General features: G+C 34.2%; 1 long non-coding RNA gene across 1 annotated transcript; it reads right to left on the reverse strand.

Annotated features, from left to right (window-relative positions):
• Positions 1-14,817: 14,817 nt before the first annotated feature.
• On the reverse strand, positions 14,818-22,216 carry LOC147076666 (uncharacterized). The gene is made up of 3 exons (XR_015069354.1): positions 22,000-22,216; positions 16,639-16,788; positions 14,818-16,309 (listed from the first exon to the last, which is right to left on the reverse strand). It is a non-coding gene; the product is annotated as an uncharacterized LOC147076666 (long non-coding RNA).
• Positions 22,217-23,651: the final 1,435 nt, after the last annotated feature.

Genomic DNA, 23,651 nt, shown 5'->3' on the forward strand with positions numbered 1-23,651 from the left:
AAGGGTTCGTCCCCGTGTGTGAAAATGTTAGTAGACAATGTCTTTTTTTGGTTATATCGTTCAATTGCTGCAACAATGACACAACAGTAAAATATGCATTTTTGAGATATGTATTACAAAAGAACAATTCCTAGATTTACTTTTTACTGGTAGAACGTCATTTCTGAGCTTCAAAAACTCGCTACGAGAGAGCAGATGTGTCACTATTTCGTCTTGTCAATTTATCCTCTCCGCTTGTTGCAACACCGTTCTATCTCAGTTAAGGGGGGACATACTCAGCGTAGGTAAAAATGGAGCTTTTGTTCTATTTTCAAAGCATGATCCTGGACATACCTTAAACGTTGTAGAAAATCTTTTTATATACTTTTGAAGACTTAATATTCTTTATATTTATTTTAAACATTTGACGACTGCATAAAGTATTTTTATTACATGAAATAGTATTCTTTTAAACCTTCGCTCTAATATTTTAGCATATAGTCATATTTCAGTACATAACTGTGCAGTGGTGTTAAGATTTTTTACATTTATTAATTTTTAAACGCATTTATAAAACCATCAGTATAATTTATATCGTCATTATTATAGTGAAATATTTACGATAACAAATTATATTGATAAACTCTGTGATCCCAAATTTGACAAGAATTAGGCATTTTATTATTACAGATACTTACATTAAAAATGTAAATAAACAATTTTTAAAACAAATAAAAATTCATGTCACACCATCAACAAAATTGATGTGTCCATATGGACACCTGTGCCACTAATGAGTAATGGAAAAATAATGAAACAATAAAATAATAATTGAAATTAACACTAATAATACCAAAATAAAACTTTCTAAAATATATATTTTTAAAAATTTATTCAAACGGATTCTGTTTCAATTCTGAGTACGTGACGATATTCACAATATACGTCATTGTGTGTTAAACATATTTGTGTGTTTAAAATAATTGATTTACGTTAGTGAAATCCCGTTTAAAGCGGTACATCCATGGGGTTCACGGAAAAGTACGCGTCCTTAGACGTTCTTGGCAGCCTCCCGGTTAAGCAAAATGTATAGCTTTCCCAATGCATGTCTCTTCTTGTACGAGAAGATGTGTATCATCCATCTTTAGTTTTCTGCTCAGTTTTCGGTCGACTCGTCCGCTTCAGACTCCAATAAAATTCCCTCTTACAAAACAAACCAATTCGGTGGGTGGAGGTTTGAAGACGGAAACTTCAAGGTACTTTACTCATAGATGAGTGAAGTGGACTGGAGTGAGTTTCTCGAGATTTGTGATGTTAATGAGGCGGTACAATGTTTTTATATTATTGTATATAATAATTTGATCAATGTTTTTCGAGGAAGAGGAAGGCGATACCCCCGAGGTGGTTTTCTCGGAAGATTATTGGGGATATTAAGGTCAAGCATTACTATCATACAGCATGGAAGCCTGGGCATGATCAGATTGGTTATATTATGTTTAGCATCCATCGTTCGAAAGTGAGACAAGCTGTTCGACGGGCCTATCGAACATATTATATGGAAACGGTAGGAGATTGCATTCGCGAAAATCCTAAATTGTTTTGGAATTACGTAAAGTCATTAAGAAGAGATGGTGGGTTTACCGCTAGGATGAGTTGGAAGGGCGAAGAGGTGACCGGACATGGGGTGGCGGAATGTGGTGTGGTGCCCAATCCGTCTATATTTTTTCAAATAATATGGGTGATGTACTTAGGTTTATTAAACACTAAAAACACTCGCTCTTTGGAACCTGATTATGTCCTTTTTATTAAGGGTTGTATTGACTTTGTCAAAGGCCCGCTTTCATATATATTTAATCTCGCAATGGAGACAGGTATCTTTCTGGAAACGTGGAAGATGTCGAAGGATACTACAATCCATAAGAGTGGTACAGAGTCATCAGTGGAGAATTACAGACCGGTAGCTGTTCTCTCTGCACCAGCAAAAGTTCTTGAGATGATCATGCACAACGTGATTTCTCCAAAAATTGAGTCATTAATTTATAATAAATGAACAGCATGGATTTAGAGCAGGCTGATCAACGGAAACTAACCCGATGGTATTTACCGATTATGTGTCATCGGCACTGGATAGAGGCCACCAGGTTGACTGTTCTTACAATGACTTCTCGAAAGCATTTGACAAAGTCTATCATGACATCCTGATGGAAAAACTCCAACTTTTTGGATTGTCGAATCGATATTTGAAGCTATTCGGGAGTTATTTTAGGAACCGTCAGGAACAATACGTATCGTACGGCCTTTATCAGTCACAAACCTTTTACAAATTTTCTGGTGTGCCCCAGGGCTCAAACTTAAGGCCGTTGCTGTTCACGATTTTTATAAATAATATAGCATTGGTAATAAAAAAAATGCTATGTTTTTGTTGTTCGCTGATGACTTGAAACTCTTTTTGGAAGTTGTCACCTTGGACGATTGTCGTCAGCACCAACTTGATATAGATAATATATTAAATTGAGTCAGGCGTAACAAACTAGAATTCAATATTGATAAATGCAATCTTTTATCGTTTACCAGAGCCTCAAAAGTGTTGTTTTTCCAATACTCGATGCATGGCAGAGTTCTGTCACGAATAACATCTGTAAGGGATCTTGGCATTACGTTTGAGAGTAAACAAGGGGGATGAAAGTTCCATACAGCGAACGTGACCACCTAATACTCAGTTTTCAGAATAAATGGTAGCTCGGTCACACACGAAGTCGCATGATACAAGGCCATTTCAATGACCAATCAGAGCTCACCCATGGTACAGCCAATCAACATTCAAGCTTTCGATCAGTATTTTCAAATTTCATGTCAATTCTACATGATATTTTCAAAACAAAAGCAGTCGTCCAATATTTTTCGAGTTGACATAATGTCAAGTGTCAGAATAATATTGCTGTTCTGCGTTTTTAAACCATATTGATAAAAAGGTTTTGCAATCCGATGGCTGATAAAATTAGTTAATGGGTAAGTCTACTTTTATTATATTAGTTTATAGGTATTTTACGATTGTATGCCCCTTGAAATTTCTTTGCAGTCGTCGCATCGAAATAATGATAGTTCCTAAATACCTATTGAAATTTTCACGTTTGCAAATCTACCAACGCAAACATAAAAAATAGATACCTAGGTATATAAAGAAGATAATGTTTGAGAAAATTACGTACCTACCTATATAAAATATCTATATTATATTTGCGCATTCTAACAAAAGTGTAAATGGCGACCATTGTCATTTTATATTTAAGTACATTTTAAAATTATTGTTTCAGAATCTACATCAATATGTTGTCGATCTGTTATGCATTAGATCGATACGTCGATAAGAGATTCTAATTAGAGAAACCGCAACTTCCTGTGATAACAATAGCATCCTCTGATATCAATATTATTGTCAATTTAAATATTGATTCATTTTATTCTAATTAATTCTAGAAAACCACAAAACAATAATATCATGTTATTTGTGTTTGATAATTGGAAACATCTAGAACATTATTCAATCTATATATGAACCATTGTACACGTAATGAATTTGTTAGTTCTTTGTCGACCATTGTACCCATAGTATGTAAGTTGGCTTTCTGTCAATTGTAATAAATCTGTATTACTTGTAATTTATCGCCGTTTAATAAATCAAACATCTATCAAAAGTTCTTCTATTTTCGATTTGATATCTCCTGTGAATATTTCCGCCCTCTTTCGCTATTCCTGACAAATCAAAAGAGACTTTTACAGAGTCCTATTTCATAGTCCTCTGTATAATAATAATAAAATAGCAAATAATACCTAACAAGTATAAAGACTATTTAATTTCGTATATTACGAAACCTAAAAGACTTAGTGAAAGTGATTAATTATCTTACTTAAACTATTCCACTTTTTGGGGACGTAACAGATCGTTGAGGTTTTGACTGCGAGAATAACAGCAAGCGATGAAAATTTATAATGAACACACAAAATGAAATAATTAATGTAATCATGTTTTGACAGGAATTGCTGACAAATAATTTCCATGGTGGGAGTGCTTTACTATTATTATTGTTACATAATTATGTCCTCTTAAATTTATGTAATTATTCATAATTTGTCAATATGATTATCATTGCAATAAATTAATGTACCTTCTTCTTCTTCTTGGTCGTGCACTCATGGCTGAGGATCGTGACCACATTTAAATTTCGCCATCCTTTGAGCGACCAAGACTTTCCATCCTTCTCGATCCTCCACTTCTCTCAGGGCAGAATGGATGGTGCCTCCAGTCAGCTCTTTCACTTGGTCGCTCCATCGCGCAGACGCTCTTCCTCTGCTTCGCCTTCCCTGGAGGCTATATCTATCTGAATTTAAATATCGACTTTTATTCATTGTTGTCACAATTTCGTTTATATAATTATAAAATCTACAATTATATAAACGAAATTGTTTAAATTATTTTAAGTATTATTAAAAATATTTAATACTTTTTTGGGTTCGGATCTATGGTTCTGTCATAGTCAAAACTTCTAGTCACGCCAATAGATGGTGCTAATTATAGGGGGCATCTTCTTGTATGGAACTTACGAATCTATATACCTATATATATATATATATATATATATATATATGCCTGTTATCTATGGAGTTAATTGACATTTATTAGCCAAATAGTTACCATTTGTAACAACGCGCTTAAAATGTTGGCCTTCGTCTTGCGTACCTACTTCCCGGGTCTTTTCAGGTGTTACGGTATTAAAACTTTTATTTAATTCTTTTGTTCGAAGCAGACTTGAGAGTGGGTCTATGGTTTGGGCACCGCATCAGTAGAAGTATGGCCTAATGGTGGAGAGGGTTCAGAATAAATTCTTGAGACTCTTTTACTTGAGGTTGTGTGGATATTATCCGTGGCTTTATCCAACTGACTTTCTCTTAGGCATGCTTACATACTGCAGTTTGCAATTTAGAAGAAATCTTTATTTAGCTACGTATTTTTTACGACTTATACGAGGTATAAATGAGAACTGCGTGTCCCTGATAACTATCTTAGAAATAGATACTGTCAGTTGTTTATTCTCCCAAGGTACAAAACCAACCTGCCACTGGTAATGCCAATTGGGGGGCGATAACTATGTTCAACGAAATTGCACCGGGTCAGGATATATTATTCGACCTACGTGAAAATGAGTTTAGGTGGACGTTGTTTTATAAATTCTTAAAATAGGGTCTGCTTAACTCATCCGGTGTACTTCCTTGTACCTATCTAATATATCTACTGATCTATCTCTTTTTTTATGTAATACTGTTTTATATATCTTTGTTTCTAAATGTCATGTTGTGAACGCCTTAAACTTATAATTTGTATTGTCCGCAAAATTTAAAAAAAAAATGAAATAAATTAAAAATTGAATAAAAAATATCCATGTAAATAGCGAATCATAAATTCTATTGTAATCTTTAGCGATAACTGGCTTCTAGGATTACAGGTTAAATACAATTAACCACAAATTGTTAGGCCAACTAGTTTATATGATTCATCAATGATTTATAATTACGGTAACACCGAACCTTTTCTGTTATATTAATATATAGTTTTATTTTGTTTGTTTGTAAAATGGAATTACGTAGGTAGTTTCTTTTTCCAAAATAATTTTGGAATTAATGGTAGGTGTGTTAATGAAAATATTAAAAAACAGTTTGTCGGATATTTCAACAATTATGAACAACGATGTTTTTATTTGTATAAAACCATTATTTATTTATCATTTTTTTTTTATTAAAACCAAGGTAGATACATAAATGGTTAAATATTATAACAATTACTGTCAGGAATGTTCACATTATTTAAATCGTGGTGATTTAATAGCAGTGTACTTTATTAATACAAATATAACACAATTTTTATGTACTAGTTCCACGACATATTAAAACTAAACTGATATGTACTGATAACACATTTAAAGCCGCGTTGACACGGTCCATGTACGATCCAAGCACACTCGGACCGAGTACCATCCAAGCGCACTCGTATGAGACAGCTTCATTCAAATTATTCCTATCCAAGCTACTCGGACCGCGTCCTATTTATCCAAGTTAGCTTGGATAGGAGTAATTTGTATGAAGCTGTATTATACAAGTGCTCTTGGATGGCATTCGGTCCGAGTATACTTGGACTGTGTCAACACGGCTTATACCGACGATATAATATTATTATGTACTTATATAATAATAATATAATTCCACCACCCAAGTTAAAGAGTATAATAGAGAGAGATAATAATGGTGAGCTTTGGTTTAAAATAAAGAGATTTTTAAATATCTTAGTAACTATAAATAAATAAACTCAATATCGTAAAATTTGTAGTTACCAGGTTTTTATATCCTAACGACGATATGCATCGGACACATACTTCAAAATCAAAACTATGATTCTGATACTCATGTTAATATGAGAATATTTTTAAAATATTTCAATATTCTTGTGAAATATGAAAGCAATATAAAAATGATTGTTTTGATATACTTTGGAATACTATTTCATCCTGTCTCTCAAAAAATGTTTTATATACACCGACTATACAATCAATAGCACAAAATCATTAAATGTAATATAGGTTTGCATAAGATTTGCACATTTTTATAAAAAAACTAGACACCATGGAAAAATCACAGATGCAGATACACATAAATACTCATTAAACAATTCCATTTTAATAAAACATTGCATTGAAACAGAACTAAACAAATACGATCCAAGTTGACTTGGACCGAGCGCACTCGTACGAGACATCTTCATACTAATTATTCCTATGCGAGCTAGCTTGGATGAGTAGGACGCGGTCTGAGTATCTTGGATAGGAATAATTAGTATGAAGATGTCTCGTACGAGTGAGTTCGGATGGCGCTCGGTCCAAGTCAACTTGGATCGTGGCAACGCGGTTATGGAAATGTAAGTATACTGACACGAATGTAAACTTTAAAATGGAATTCTTTCGTGTATTTAAATACATGAAAAAACTGTTTTGAGACGAATATAAAATAATGTTTCACAGTTGATTATAAACAGGTATATTCATGCAAGGTTTAAAATGTATCAAGTGAACAAGCATAATATCGCCATATACATTAAACATAAGTTCTGATAAAACATGGGATCACTTATATTGAGATACACTATGCTGCCAAATCTTATTTTATATTCGGCTCAACACGGTAATTATGATTCAGGGAAAACCCCGAAATAGCGACAACCACCCCAAAGACGTGATTACGGTGCATTGCCGAGATTGTCTATTTTTGCACCGAGCATTAATATTAGCGCACTCAACTCTGATTTGGTTGCAGCGTTGAGAGCCTGTATCTCTGATCTGGCTGCACCGATCAGAGCCTGCGTATCCGACCAGGTTGACATGCTGAGAGCCACCATGTTAGACCTGAGCGCAGCAACGTTGATGGCCAGCAACCCTAGGGTGGTATTCAACACGGGCACCGGACACATTGTCTGCGTTGCCACAGAAGTGACATATTCCAAGCTCCGACTCTCTGCATGGTGTTGCCGGAGTACTAAACGGCACCAACTTCTGTAAAAGGAGGAGTTGCAGGGTGCACGCTCCGCATGCTGTTGCCGGAGTATTCAGCGGCTCCAACACGTGCCAGAACATCATGACGCAACTGTAAATGAAAAATGTAATCATCATAAGTAAACATGCGACGGATGAATCCTTTTATACTGTTAATCAATATAGATTTTTATGAATGACCTATCCCAGAGAAGATCCCCTGTCCAATGTGCTGATCAGTAACCGTAATATTGGATGTATGAGAGCCAAAATTCGGTTCTAAAGAGCAGACAGCTGGATTCAACACGTGATTTCAAAGAGGCCAGCGGATGTTCCAGCTGCTCACAGGCGACACTGTATTGGTGTAGAGAGCACTTATCACGGTGACCAATTTCCGTGGGACACTATACCCTAGCAATATTTGCCATAAAGATTCACGAAGAGGGCTGTCAAATGCCTTTTCATAGTCCATGAAGCAACAGGCGAGAGGTATACCTATTCATCTCTATATACTGTAGCACGAGGCACGGAAAGTTAAGCGTATATATTATATAATATTGTCTATACTTTATACTTATAGCAATTATGATTTGTGTGGAAATGCAATTATATTTGAATGTGTCAGTGGGAATGTGTACAGCGCCTGAAGATGCCAAAAGGCGAAACCCGGGTCGCAAAAAACGATTCAAATGGAATAGTACAAAACTTAAATCCATTAGAATTTGAATTTGTGTATTAAATAATATGTGAGAACGTGACTAAGGTGTAGATGTTTACCTATATATTATAAATCCCTAATCTATGGTCTGCTGGTTTGCACTTGTCTTGAATAAGGGAATAGGTAGTTTGATTTTGATAGATGAGTTACATCATAATTAATACACTGACATTAACACACCTTCCACAAACGTAATGTATAGCCCAATGCTACAAAAGACAATTTTTGGGAATCGATGTTTCCACTGTTTTTTTTTTGTATGAAGTAATACAGAGCGCGATGCTCAATCGTCTGTCATAACTAAAATTTATTAGGTCCATTTACCTGGAACACCCAATGTTAAAACTCCAACTTTTTTTGCGTGCATTTGTTTGTGCATCGTTAGTGCACGTTTGCGCACGATTTTTTTTCGTTTGTGCACCTATAATAACCGAAAAATTCCAATTTCAAATTGGGTGTTCCAGCTAAACGTTGAGTCACCCAATGTTGAAATTTCAACTTTTTTCGAGTGCATTCGTTTGTGCATCGGTAGTGCACGTTTGTGCACGCGTTTTTTTCGTTTGTGCACGCACATTAAGGGGGTTATTCGCATTTCAATTTGGGTGACCCAGCTAAATGCTGGATACTTGTGTCACTAAACATGTGTTTTTCCTTAAATTTAAATCGTAAACACTTGTGCGTTGGTAGTGAACGTTAGTGCATGATTTTGTTTTGCTTTTTCACCTATATTCAGCGCGCTATTTAATTTTAAAGTTTGTATGCAAAATCTGACTGGGTGGGTTTAAAAAAATATTTTGTAGTTAAATCTCTTGTTGCATAGCGAGTGCGCAATTCTTTATACTTTTTTTATTTTTTTTCTCATATAGTGCGTGAGTTATTCTATATGAAATATTTATTAACGTTAAGTAGAACCACCCAACAAACTTTTTTATTTTTTTATTAAGTCATCAATTTGTCTATTATTGGCTTACGTTTGTGCACGTGCTTTTTGGTTTTATCGATTATATCGTGAGAGATATAATTTTTTAAATTTGGTGACTTGATACTTGAACCATTAAATTTGCCTTAAAATTTTTTTGTTTACTGCATCCGATTAAGTTAATTTATGTAAACTTTTACCACGATTTTTAAAATTTTTATCACTTATAATAAACTAGTAATTAGATTTTGAGTGGCCGTCAAGTTTTAAAACCAAACCTTTTTTTTCCACATTTTTTAAATGCACACCTTTGAGTAATTTAATAACATGATTTTTCATGAAATTTTTATTGTCTTTCCATTTAAATTACGCGAAAAATTCGCATTTTTCCATTTTCACTAAGTACCGCGTCAAAATGTCCTGAACAAAAACGACCGCATCCGTTTGGAACATCCAGTCAAAAGAGTCTCCTCAAAATAGCCAAAACGGTGTAAGACTCACTAAATATGTCGGTTTATAATAGACTACTTCAAAATTGACAATTTGATTACACAAAAGTGTCAAAATTACAAAATCATTCAACTTTCTTAACATTTATCTATTTATTTATGATTTTGAATGGATCAATGTCAGTTTCATAAGGAAAAATGCAGTAAATTATATAATTATACTTACCTACTGTTTTTTTAAATGATCTGTAATAAAAATAAATACCGTTAAGTTATTAGAATACAATTAGGTATGCATACTTTTGAAAAATGCAATAGGTATGTTTTTATGCAACGATATTTTCTTCAAAAGATAATATTGGAATGACATTTATATTTTTTTATATAAAGAGGTTAATTTGCAGGCACTTAACTCTTCCTAATAATATTTGCATCTTCTTTTTCTCTGTTTCTCCAGGTGGTGCAACGTATGCTTGTAGTTCTGGTAGGTGTTATGTTAGGAGAGAAGTGTTAGTCACTTCATATTATGCTATTCAGAATCGATATCAAATAAAGTTTTGTAGGTTCTTTAAAAAGTTATTGCCTCTGACGGCTTCGACAATTGTTTCACGCAAATGGTTTTCTTTTGAATGTGTGTGTTTATTAGTTCTTAAACAACGTACCTACTTACATGTATGTTTACATTAATATTTAAACTCATCACGATTATGAGTTTTTAAATGACATATTTGTTTAGGTACTACTTTCAAAATAAAATTCATCACACGCAAATGGTTTTTCTCCTGTTTCGTTTTATGAGCGTTAGGATAATTTTGTGCCGAGCCTCCGTATAAGTAGTTAATTTATTTAAAAGGTTATTCACCATTTTGTATCTTTACATATGTTTGAAGATTACTCCGTCGCGAGCATCCAAATGAACATACATAGCATTTATAAGATTTTTCACGAGTATGTTCTATATAATATGTACATATTCATTTCATGTCTTTTAAGACAACAAAGTCGTACGCATTTATATGTATATACATCGAATTTTAAAGGTTTTTCACCAGAATTTGTCATTTGTTAGTTTTTAAGATGACTTAGTTGCGAGCATCTATATGAACAAACATTGCATTTATAAGGTTGTTCACCATCCACCAAAAATGGCCGCGCGGCTTAAGCGTTGGCATATTGCGTCAAGGGTCCTCGGTCCGGCAAGTGCGTATATTATTCGCGAAAATCTATATGAACATTCATTGCATTTATTAGATTTTTCATCAGAATGTGTCATTTTGTGTCTTTCAAAACTTTAATTTACGAGCATCTATATGAACATAAATCGCATTCGTTAGTATGTTCACCAGTATTGTCATTCCACATGTTTTAAGACTACTAGGTTTTTTAAATGACATATTTGATTACATTTCAAAGTCATCACTCATTACACGCAACTGGTTTTTCTACTGAATGTGTAAGTTTATGAGTTCTTAAACAACGTATTCGATACGATGCTGCCAAAAGTTGGTAAGTTGATAGTTTAGGTATTTTGAGTTTACCACGGATAAGATGTCTATACTTATATACGTTTGCCATATAAAAATATCAAGTTCATCCGATTTTTAAAACATAGTTTCTTTAGCAGCTATTCATTATGTTAAAAATACGTAACCCTTGATCGTTCAATTTACCAACAAACTTTAAAACTAATATTACCATGTTGGTGTGTAGGTAACTAAGTACTTATATATTTTAACTACCTATCTATTGGTTTAATATTACATAAATATCTAAATCCGAATAAGAAAACTTAATTCATAATTCATTGACACTGACATTTCAATTCGATAATCGGTTTTACTAAATTAAGACATGTACAGAATCAACGAAAGTAAAGGAAAATATGTCGTATTAAATGTCACGGATATTAAAGAGTTGTTCAACAGTTTTAATTTGCAAAAGGTAATTAAAATATCGTATATCTACCATCGTACCTAGGCACCTAATCTTTTTCAGTGGCTTTTTTGTCATGTTATGAAATTTTACCTACCTACTCATAACATTATATTAATAATATATACTACCTACCTAATAATGAGTAATGAATGAGTTAAGGACTGTTGACAATTATTCATAATATAATATTATCGTAAGTATTGTGTTTCAATCGAAAACAGAAGATCTCGGTTCTCTATTTTCGAGATTGTCCATTATCGGCATTTTGCGCGAATTCTACATTGTACCATGCGTACCTACATAATTGTTTGCAATAACTGCAAACTCCAATATGCAATATCCATATTGAGATCAATAATTGTTAAATGAATTTGAGTGTATGGGCTGTATTATAGACACGTAAATTTATTTTGACAGCAGCTGTCAGTGGTAAATGGTAATACAGAAGGGGGCGGGTTCATAACAAAAGTAGTCTATGGTAAAGGATTCCTTAACTCTATAATCTATAGTTAACAGATGAATTTCGGCTACTCACCAATTTTACTGTAAGTTTATGGTAAGTAGGTACGAATTGAGCATTACGCCCTTTGCCTTTTTTCTAGTAGAAGGGGAAAAGCGATTCTATTGCTCGGGAAATTTTATCAATTATCTTGTAGAAGGGGACAAAAACAATCCCATTGGTTCATCGCCCGAGCATTGAATTTGTCATGTAAAAGTTATGTACGCATATTTTCTACATTTTCCTGTTTATAGAGTTTTGTAATATATTTCAAAATGAGCCTTAGTATTTCTTGATTAGATTCCTCAAGGTTTCAAGAGAGAATTGATAAAGTCTTAAAATCGTAGGCAGAGTCTCACGTCCCGTGAAGTCAAATTTTTGGGAAAATCCCGCCGACTTCTTATAAAAAATCGACGTTTTTTATACAAAAATTAGTAAGTCTCGCCGCTTCAAGCTAAACAGTCTTAATCCGCGCCACTTTGATGTCGGATTTTCCGGTAAAAAATCCTGCGAGAAAATTTTCGCGGAGTAATAGGTACCTACGAGGGTGGTCCCAGAAGTACCCGACCTAACAAAGAAAACACAAAAAATTTGGGATTTTTTTTATTTCTCTACGTAGTCTCCTTTTAGGTCGATACACTTTTTGCAGCAATGTTCAATAGCTTTAATACCATGTTTATAGTAAGAATTGTCAAGTTCCTCAAAATATTTATCAAACGCCGACTCCACCTCTTTATTGTTGGAAATTTTTTTACCACCGAGCCATTTTTTCAAATTTGGAAATTGAAAATAATCCGAGGAGCTACATCTGTCGAATAGGGTGCGCGAGGAAGCAATTCGAACTTTAACTCATTGATTTTGGCCATCGCGATAACGAATGTGTGAACTGATGAATTGTCCTGATGAAACGAAACTATCTTTTTCGCCAAATGCGGTTGTTTTTTATTGATTTCATCACTCAAACGCTGCAATAAGTTTGCATAATACACGCCGTTCATTGATTTTCCTTTCTGATGATAATCAATGAAAATTACCCCAGGCGCATCCAAAAAAACTGACGCTATGACCTTGCCTACAGATGGAACTGTCTTCGCCTTCTTTGGAGCCGATTCTCCTTTTTCAGTGTATTGTTTTGACTATTCATTCGTCTCAGGTGTGAAGTAATGGACCCATGTTTCATTCATGGTTATGACGCAAAAACTCTGCTTTATTGCTGTGAAACTTCGCCAAACACTCGATTCAAAACATCCTCACGATGCTGTTTTGTTCCATTGTGAGTAATCGCGGCAGCCACGTTGCGCACAGCTTTCTCATGTCTAAATTTTTAGTCAATATGTGATTTACAGCGCTTTTTGAAATGCCTACCATGTCTACTAGCTCGCGCAATTTCAATCGACGTTCATCCAATACTATTTTGTGGATTTTCGTCACCATTTCTGGCATGGTCACCTCATTTGGTCGACCACTGCAATGTTCGTCTTGGCAGCTTGTACAGCCTCGTTTAAACTCACCCACCCAATATGTTACTGTTGTAAACAAAGGAGCAGACACCCCCAGAGTAGAATTTAGTGCTGCTTTGATATTGGTTGGACTGGAGCCTTTCAAAAGAAAGTATTGTATCACATAAATTTGACCAATTTTTTCCATGTTTACAAATTCACTGAGAACGTTCACTGTTGATGGCTGACAAATAATAACTGAACAACGTAGCATCGTCAAACTTCAAACTTAGGCTTTATATGGTTGGTACTTTCTATCATAGTCACTATTTTCAAACAACAACTACTATCTATACGTCAGGTCGGGTACTTTTGGGACTACCGGTACATACGAGTACCGCTCGAGCAAGTGCGTCACAGTGTGTGACGTCACCCCGCAAATACTCGCGTAGTGAGTGAGTCACTCACAAGTATATAGACGAAAAGTACCATAGGTACATCTAGGAAAGTGCCAGTCGTTCCTAGTAGTATAGTAGTTTATTAAGAAATAATTATTAACTTATAAATTAAGTTTTATGTAAATAAAAAAAATAAAAAATATAGTTTCATATAATTATTGTAAAGAATGTATAAATACTATATCAAAGTTTTATAAAAGATAATAAACAATTTTACGAATGACAACTTTTATATGAAATAACGATAAATAAATAAATTTTAAATTAAAAATGGACCTTTAATTAATATAGTTCATGAATCCCAAATTAATTAGTGTTGCTATATGGCCCTGACCTAGGCCAACAATAAGATTGTAGTGACATTGAACTTGAACCTTACGGGTTCGTAAATAGCCATCAGCTGTCTCTGATACATAGCGCCGTGACCGAGACCTTGAAAATTAATATGAACAATAATAATTGACGTAACCCCTGACGTCACCGCGAGATCGACAGCGACAAATTTTAGGCTGCCAGAGATTGCATTTGTAAACATAACATACATCTCGCGTTTCGAAAAATTGATAAAAATGTAAAAGTAATAATATAATGTAAAATAAATATGAGTAAAATAAATTCGCCGTTTTAGACCATTCCGAGATATTTATTTGTTCACTGCCAAGTCGAAATAACAGACGATGACCAGCAACCAGCATACCGAGCGAAGAAAGAGAATGCACTTCTTCGCTCTGACGGGAGATGGCAATAACTATAATATGGGTTACAATGATGAATCTCATATTAATGTACCTACCTAGTTTCTTGTGCGAACAGGTGCTACTTATTTCGGATAGAAAAACAAACGATTAAAAGCAAAGAAGTTTCTTTATTTACATATAAATTTTATTAATATTTTACTTACAGGTCGTCGAAATCGGTCACTTAAAGTTAGGCGGGTATCCAAAGGACTTACGCTCCTAAGTATGGTTCTGCACGGACACTTCGTTTGTTTTGAAGGGTACAGCATCATCAGGCGTTTTCTGTGAGATTTTTTTACGATGAAAACTTTTGAAATAGTCACATTTGCACTTGTCAAATTTTTTTCTATGGAATATTACTTCATTTTTCTTGCGGTACTTTATGACTCGTTTGTGGAATTATCAGTCAGTTTGAGGATTATCCCTAATAACAATGGCTAGGTCGTTATTTCATCGAGAAGAGACGCATTTGTTGGGACGTGATACTTGAAGTGTTATCACTATTATGATGTTTCAATGATCACAAATATTTATTTTGTTATTCGGTTTCATTTCATATGTCGTACGACATTCTAATTTTTGAAGCTACGTATACCTTTAGTTTTTGTTTAGCAATTTTTATCTCAATCAATTGGTAGTTAGGTATTATGTTGTATAGGAACTAGATTTGAAACAGGACTCACGATGTGGTTTTTCATCAGTATGTGTGTCTTTTTATGTCTTTTAAGATCACTATTTGTAATGAACTGTTTAAAACCACACATCGCATTGATGTGGTTTTTCACCAGTATGTGTCATTTTATGTGTTTTGAGAGTACTGATTTGAGTAAAGTTTTTTAAACACACATCGCATTGATGCGGTTTTTCACCAGTGTGTGTCATTTTATGTCTTTTGAGATCATTATTTACAATGAACTTTTTAAAACACACATTGCATTGATGTGGTTTTTCCCCAGAATGTGTCATTTTATGGATTTTGAGATAACTAATTTGCAGAAATTTTTTAAAACACACATCGCACTGATGTGGTTTTTCACCAATATGTGTTAATTTATGTCGTTTAAGACCTTTATTTGCAATGAACTTTTTAAAACACACATCGCAGTGTAGTGGTTTTTCACCAGTATGTATCATTTTATGTGTTTTGAGAGTACTGATTTGAGCAAATTTTTTTAAACACACATCGCATTGATGTGGTTTTTCATTTGTATGTGTCATTTTATGATTTTTAAGATGACTACTTCGAGAGAATATTTTAAAACATAAATCACATTGATGTAATTTTTTACCAATATGTGTCTTGTATAACTCAGGATGCTGAGACTTTGTGCATGAAATATAATGACTATTTAGATGATTTACAGATTCAAACACTCCATAACAATCATTGCAAATAAAGTTACGTGGAAAATGTGTAACTCTTCTCAAGACAATTCGAACCACTTTTGGCAAGCATGATTTCAGAACTTGAACGTTTGAATGCTGTATTATATTTTCAATTTTATTGGATGCAGTTACGTTGTTATTGGCCAGTGTATTGTTAACTGTATATTTTCTTACGATGTCCAGTGGTTTATGTGTGAAAGATTGCCGAGAAGAAATCTAGAAAAAAATAGGATTTGTTTATTCAATTCAATAGTAATAAAATCTCCCATATAGGTAGCATTGATGCAATGTGTTTTATCAAGTACATATTATAAGGATTGGTTGTTTTTTTGTTAAAATAGAACTTACGACATGGTTAACTGTCAAACTAATCTATGACACTGCCGTAACTTGGCATTTATAATTACTAATCACTCATATTGTTAATCATACTAGTCATTGATTAGTATAGACTGGCAAAACAACTTGAATAGAGTCACGATTGAACAACGCTAGCAAATCATCCATTTTGACCTGAATGGGTTAATCTTTATAATTGAACATACCAAATCTAATGGCCTGTATTGTGGATCAGAGGAACATTGGGGATTCTGATTATCGGTTTGACGGATTTTGTTGTCAACAAATTCTTCTTTGATGACGACTGCTTCTTCGTAATTCTCAGACTTTATATTAATCAGACCGGTTTCACGATTCTGAAAATAACAACATTATTAATATTATGTAACGGTAAAACAGCTCTTTTTTCTGCTGTCAGTGGGTGCCAATGTGTGCCTGCATCTGGCAAATCAACGTCTACTCAACGAACGATATTCCGGACCAATTCCATCTCATCAGCATAGCTGCATCACACCACGTACTCTTGACTGCCTCCGTTAAAATAATAATTAAAATCTTCTCGCATGATAGTCAATCGCATGACTAGCGTTGATAATTATATTCTAAGCATAATGGGAGGTCAGTGGCCGCCAATATATGGCTGCATTTGGCAAATGAAGTTAAACTCAACGAGCGATAGTCCGGCCTAATTCCATCTCACCAGTTTAGCTGGATCACATCGCGTAGGTACTTTTATCTATATCAGGCATAATACGTTTTAAAGTATTGACTCGTGATGTCCAACATACACCTTACAGTTGAAGCTACTCGTAATGTTTGAGTATTTTATTACACTAACGCACACTTTAGTGTTGATAATAAAATTATACTTTAATGGATAATGGGAGGTAATTTGTATGGTACATTCGGTGGTTATAAGTGTCTCATGTCACATTGGTTATTAACTTCCGGTTTCGAGCAAATCGCGTGAACTGGTACCTAGTTACTGTTATCAAAGTTATTTCCAGCAAAATAAACCAAACTGAACGAAACAAATCAAACCGGACGGTTGGATCTCGGATTATTCGGCAGATAATGTTTGTAACGCAATTTCTGACTGCTAATTTATGCTGCCAATACTTCAATTCAAAAAAAATTCTCTCTAAAACAACAACACATTGATTGACACACTTTTACTCGACTTTAGATTGTCGTATTTATTTATTTTAAATGTATAAAATATAAAATAATAGTGCTTCATGGACTAAGTTAATATATTAGGTTAATTAGACACAGGTTTTTTTAAATTTATTTTTCTCAAAGCTTTTTCTAATCACCCACTAGTTTGATTGTTTTCATGTTGACATGATGTGACCTGCACATAAATTGATAACATCGATAGCGGGTACATAATGTGTCCCTACACACATTATATCTACTTACAATTATTGGCCTGTAATCTAAATACGAACAACCCGCTTGAGGATCGTCATCATATAATGGGTGTGAAACATCTTCCTAAATTTCGCGCTTGACTACAGCTTGTTGATCATCTGTCTCAGATTTTATATTAGAGAGGTCCGCCATATAAGGGCACTGAAAGCGATAGTGCCCATAGAACGCGTCGAGCGGGCGAAGTCGGCGGATGAAGCGTTTATTCATAACCATAATCACACGTCTCTTGCCGCGCATTACCCTTCACCTATGTAATAAGCGGCCCAAGCAGCACAAAATAATTATTATTGCAGCGTCTCTCATAACAAAGCAATAAAAATATTATATTATTTCGAGGCTTGTAATTAATATTTACGATGACATTATTCAACCAGCGAAATATAGGACACGGAACAAAGAGTTCTCTGTTATTAAATAATTGCTTTTCGCCCGTCGATTGACGACGCCTCGAGCAGCGTGATTTTGGTTGCCGTGTTCAATGAATGGACTTCTTTGTATTTTCATTAAATCGTATCGCCGAGAAGCGAAAAACGGTGACTCATGCGGCAGGCGGGACACAAGGCATCGTCAAGTCCAGTGTGCGCTGGCGTATTTGATTACGTTGTATTTTCGATGATTTACGCGCCACTTGTAGAAATTTTGCGCGAGCGCTGCCTCGCTGCGTCAATGGGCTTTATGCCAAAGAAGCGTTATTGTATTTTGTAAACACAGTAAAAACCAGTTTTAGTTCACGAACCATCCATATTATGATGTATAGGTAAAAACATATAACAATGTATTTATAATAATTATATTTAACATGAATTAGTAGATAATCTAGGTAACTAACCTTTATCACAGATGTAGGTATCGTAACTGTCAAATTATATTATAAACAAGTATTTTTTTGAAACAAAGTTTAATATCATCGCATGTTTCTACATAGTTTGTAAAAAAAAGCAACACTACTTTATAATATTAAAATAATCATTGTTATTCTCAATCTAAAGTGATTGTAAAAGAAATTAGTTTCCAAAAACTAGCCTCGAAATTGCAACTTGAAACGTCCGCATTTTCTTGCGTTACATGAATGCGAGGGTTCGGGTTGTAAGGACCAGGAGCAACGTGACAGACACGATATATTCAAGGTAATGTTAGAAAAGTCTTGCCACAATAATACTGAGAAGTATTTTCAGTAAAAACTATTGTACATACACACTAAACACGGTGAAATTTGTATGCATATATTATAGTAGATTTTTGGGTTTCCACCGTGTGTCCTTCCTTCTTTCCTCGACGTTTCGGGCTCGTAGCAGAGGCCATTACCAAGAAATGAAATTGAAGATACTATGTCATATCGAAACGTCGAGGAAAGAAGGAATGACACACGGTGGAACCCAAAAATCGACTACGATAAAAACAACCGTGAAAGCCTCAAACATTATATGTAAGTATAATAATGTTTGAGGTAATATGTTTTGTTATCAAATCAAAACAATAGAGAGAAAATTATCGCCTGTTTGATCGGCGTGCCAAAATAAGCCAACTTTTTTTTTAATTTGTGGCACGTGCCATTCTCTTTTAGACCCATACATGATAATAATCTAACTAAATCATATTTATTGAAATCCATTAATACCTAACTTTTTGTTTATGGAATATTAAAAAAAATGATGGACATAACATGTATGGAAATTTAAAAACATTTATTAACACATTAATTTTTGTTTTATGATTTTGCGAGACTTTTTATATCAGGCTGATAAGTAGGTATATCGTTCTGACAGCGGCGGCCTTTACACGCATATTTCTTACCGCGTGTTCAGGCTTGTACGCGCCAGAACCCGGTATTGAGCGTGTCAGATGTCTGCTGCTGAAATTTACATCTCAACTACCTATATCCAGCGCGATAGGACAACGTTTTGAGGAGCACGCTCTGGAATTGAGCGTCTGAAGGCATATCGCGCGTTCATTAACGCGTGATCCTGGAAGTCGTTCGGGGCGTACAACAATTCAATGGTTTTAGCAGGAGTGTGTGATTGTCGCGTGAACTAGTTTAGCTTTATTTTTATACAAGAAGGCATCTGTACACGCTTGATTTGTATATTATAATGGATATACAAAGAAGAAATCTAGCTGTAACTTGTGCAGTCGTAAGTGTAAGGTTAAGTCAAAATAACAAAAAACGAAAAATCTGCGTTAAAGACTGACATTAGGTACGAATTAGGTACTTTAAAACTATCCCGATGATTTTAAAAATTATTTACGAATAAACAGTTCATCATTTGATTTATTACTAAATAAAGTGAAAATCAAAAGCAGATCGTAATACCACAATGTTGGCTCACATATAACTTCATCTCTTCGCCGACTTTCCTCCACTTTTTAACTCTTTCAGAAAAGAACCGCAAGGCTTTGAATTTTTTTTACTAGGTATATTAAATGTTTTAATATAAATATAATTTTACAGTGACACCTGTAAATAAAAAACACTATCGATTTTGTCAGCACACTTTCCCCACTGCAGAGAACTGCATGTTTTTAAATAAAATTTTATTTACACAACAAATTAATTTAATGCAACATAAAACTTGAATAAGTGTCTACTGCCAGAACGGTGACGAAATGGTCAAGCAGTCATCTGCAGCACTATTACTGGAGTCACCAATGAAATAATGATAGAATAAATCAGTCTTTCTCAAAGTAGGCGATAACGCCCCCTTGTGGGCGCTGGAGGCTTTCAGGCAGTAGAAAGCTCAAAGAAAATTAGGGGGCGTTAAGGAAATCTAGAGGAGCGATGGCAGACAAATTCTATCTATAAAAATCCGACGGAATCTAGACACGACACCACTTGAGATGCGCTTTGCTACTCGAATGCTTGGAGTTTCGCATAGATGGTTTAATTAGAGTCGCTTACGCATGTAATGATGTGGATGCAGATTTATGTTTCATGTACATAGTCCATGGTTAAATTAACTTAATAAAATTGTCTGCGATTTCCGATAACAGACTCGTCAAAATGCATCAGATGCATCCTTCACGATAGATAAGTTTTAAATTCAAAGCTTTCTTTTCATGTTAATAAAAATACTTCTAAATATGATTAAGTAGTTTTATTTCCTCTCATTGAAACATTCTTTGAACTCAGAAATAGGATATGGGTCACACCCTATCTATCCTATCCATATAATAATTATATTTGCAATAACTGTTTTTAAGATACGCAACAGATGTTAAAGTAAAAAGATAAGTTAACAAATTTGGGGGCCACTAGATTTTTTTTTAAATGTCAAAGTGGGCGCTGGTCAATCATCAACTTCAAAGAAACCCTTACATATCAATATAATATTATAATATACACAACATAGATATATTATATCTATGTTGTGATGTGAAATCAGGTCATTTTTGGATCTTTGCCAATTGTACTATTTTAGTTCTCGTTTAGGTGATTTTAAATATCAATTTTGCTGTCCGATCGGTCTCCGTTTCAGTTGAACTGTCAGTTAAACTGACGTGTATTCCGTTTTTAGAGTTCCCAGTTCAATTTACCTGTAAATTAAGGTGTATTACCGTATTATATATATTATTTTTCTAATTTCTATTGAAATATTATTATTTATTCAAATATAGGTTGGTAGTGTATTATCCCAACCAATATAATATGTTTAGAAAGTTATTACAAAGATAATAGGTAGGTAGTCATTTTAGTTGATAAAAAATACGTAAATATAATATAATAATCGCTGCTCCCTAACTGCGCATCTATTCCATACACAAGACTACTTTCGGCCCCTACGGCAGCTATCTAGGGTAGGTTTGTATCGAAGTAATAGCACTTATTGTAACAATTACAATAAGTTTTCAGTCACAACTGTCTATCTGGCTCTAAAATTTATCACAGCCAAAAGATGTGCTGTAAAAATTACAACTGACGTATAGTAATTATTCCAGTAAGTGATAATACTTCAATACAAACCAACCCTAGATAGCTGCCGTTGCAACTAAGCTGATCGTCTAATGCACTGCTGTTTTAATACTGAACGGACCAAAACGGAAACCTCGACTAAACTGACAACAGAACTAACGTCTAAATGATCTTTTTTAATATCTTTAGGCGTAGGTATGATACAATTTGTCTTAAAAAAACTAACCTCAATAATACTGTTGGCGTCATCTGTGCATTCTTGCTTTATGTAGATATCGCCATCCGTTGCGTCTGCATTCTCTATGGGTACATCAAACCAATGCTGCTGCTCTGCATCTGATTGGAATTCGTCTGGTTCGCGCTTTACATCCATTCTGCGTAAGTATTTATCAGCTCGAGGACAAAGACGTTCTTATAACTTTCAACTAACACCTGTCATCGTAGCTTAGTGTTGCTATCTCTCTACGTGGGACAGTGTTGCCATATTTCTATTTTTTTTTATATTTCCGCAAAAATTTTAGTTAGCCACAAACTTATTTGTAGAGGTCCATTTACCTGGATCACCCAATGTTAAAACTCCAACTTTTTTTGGATGCATTTGTTTGTGCATCGTTAGTGCACGTTTGTGCACGTTTTTTTTCGTTTGTGCACCTATAATAACCAAAAAATTCCAATTTCAAATTAAGTGTTCCAGCTAAACGTTGAGTCACCCAATGTTGAAATTTCAACTTTTTTTGAGTGCATTCGTTTGTGCACGCTTTTTTTTCGTTTGTGCACGCACATTAAGGGGGTTATTCACATTTCAATTTGGGTGACCCAGCTAAATGCTGGATACTTGTGTCACTAAACTTGGGTTTTTTCTTAAATTTAAATTGTAAACACTTGTGCGTTGGTAGTAAACGTTAGTGCATGATTTTGTTTTGCTTTTTTACCTATATTAAGTTCGCTATTTATTTTTTAAGTTTGTATGCAAAACCTGTCTGCGTTTGTTTAAAATTTTTTTTTTAGTGAAATCTCTTGACTCATAGCTAGTGTGCGATTCTGCATACTTTGTTATTTTTTTTCTCATAAAGAACGTGAGTTATTCGATATTAAATATTTGAGGAACGTTAAGTAGAACCACCCAACAAACTTTTTTAACTTTTTATTATGTCATCTATTTGTCTATTATTGGCTTACGTTTGTGCACGTGTTTTTTTGTTTTCTCGATTATATCGTGAGAGATATTATTTTTTTAAATTTAGTGACTTGATACTTGAACCATTAAATCTGCCTAAAAACTTTTTTGTTAAGTGCATCCGATTAAGTATATTTATGTTAACTTTTAACACGATTTTTAAAATTTTTATCTCTTATATTAAGCTAGTAATTTGATTTTGAGTGGCCGTCAAGTTTTAACACCAAACATTTTTTTTATCATTTTTTAAAATGCACACCTTTGAATAATTTAATTACAGGTCCATTTACCTGGAACACCCAATGTTAAAACTCTAACTTTTTTGCGTGCATTTGTTTGTGCATCGTTAGTGCACGTTTGTGCACGATTTTTTTTCGTTTGTGCACCTATAATAACCGAAAAATTCCAATTTCAAATTGGGTGTTCCAGCTAAACGTTGGGTCACCCAATGTTGAAATTTCAACTTTTTTCGAGTGCATTCGTTTGTGCATCGTTAGTGCACGTTTGTGCACGCGTTTTTTTCGTTTGTGCACGCACATTAAGGGGGTTATTCGCATTTCAATTTGGGTGACCCAGCTAAATGCTGGATACTTGTGTCACAAAACATGTGTTTTTCCTTAAATTTAAATTGTAAACACTTGTGCCTTGGTAGTGAACGTTAGTGCACGATTTTGTTTTGCTTTTTCACTTATATTCAGCGC

The sequence above is a fragment of the Rhyacophila brunnea genome, unplaced genomic scaffold (assembly GCF_057557595.1).
Source record: "Rhyacophila brunnea isolate RB1 unplaced genomic scaffold, BYU_Rbru_1.0 scaffold_13, whole genome shotgun sequence".
Taxonomy (NCBI): domain Eukaryota; kingdom Metazoa; phylum Arthropoda; class Insecta; order Trichoptera; family Rhyacophilidae; genus Rhyacophila; species Rhyacophila brunnea.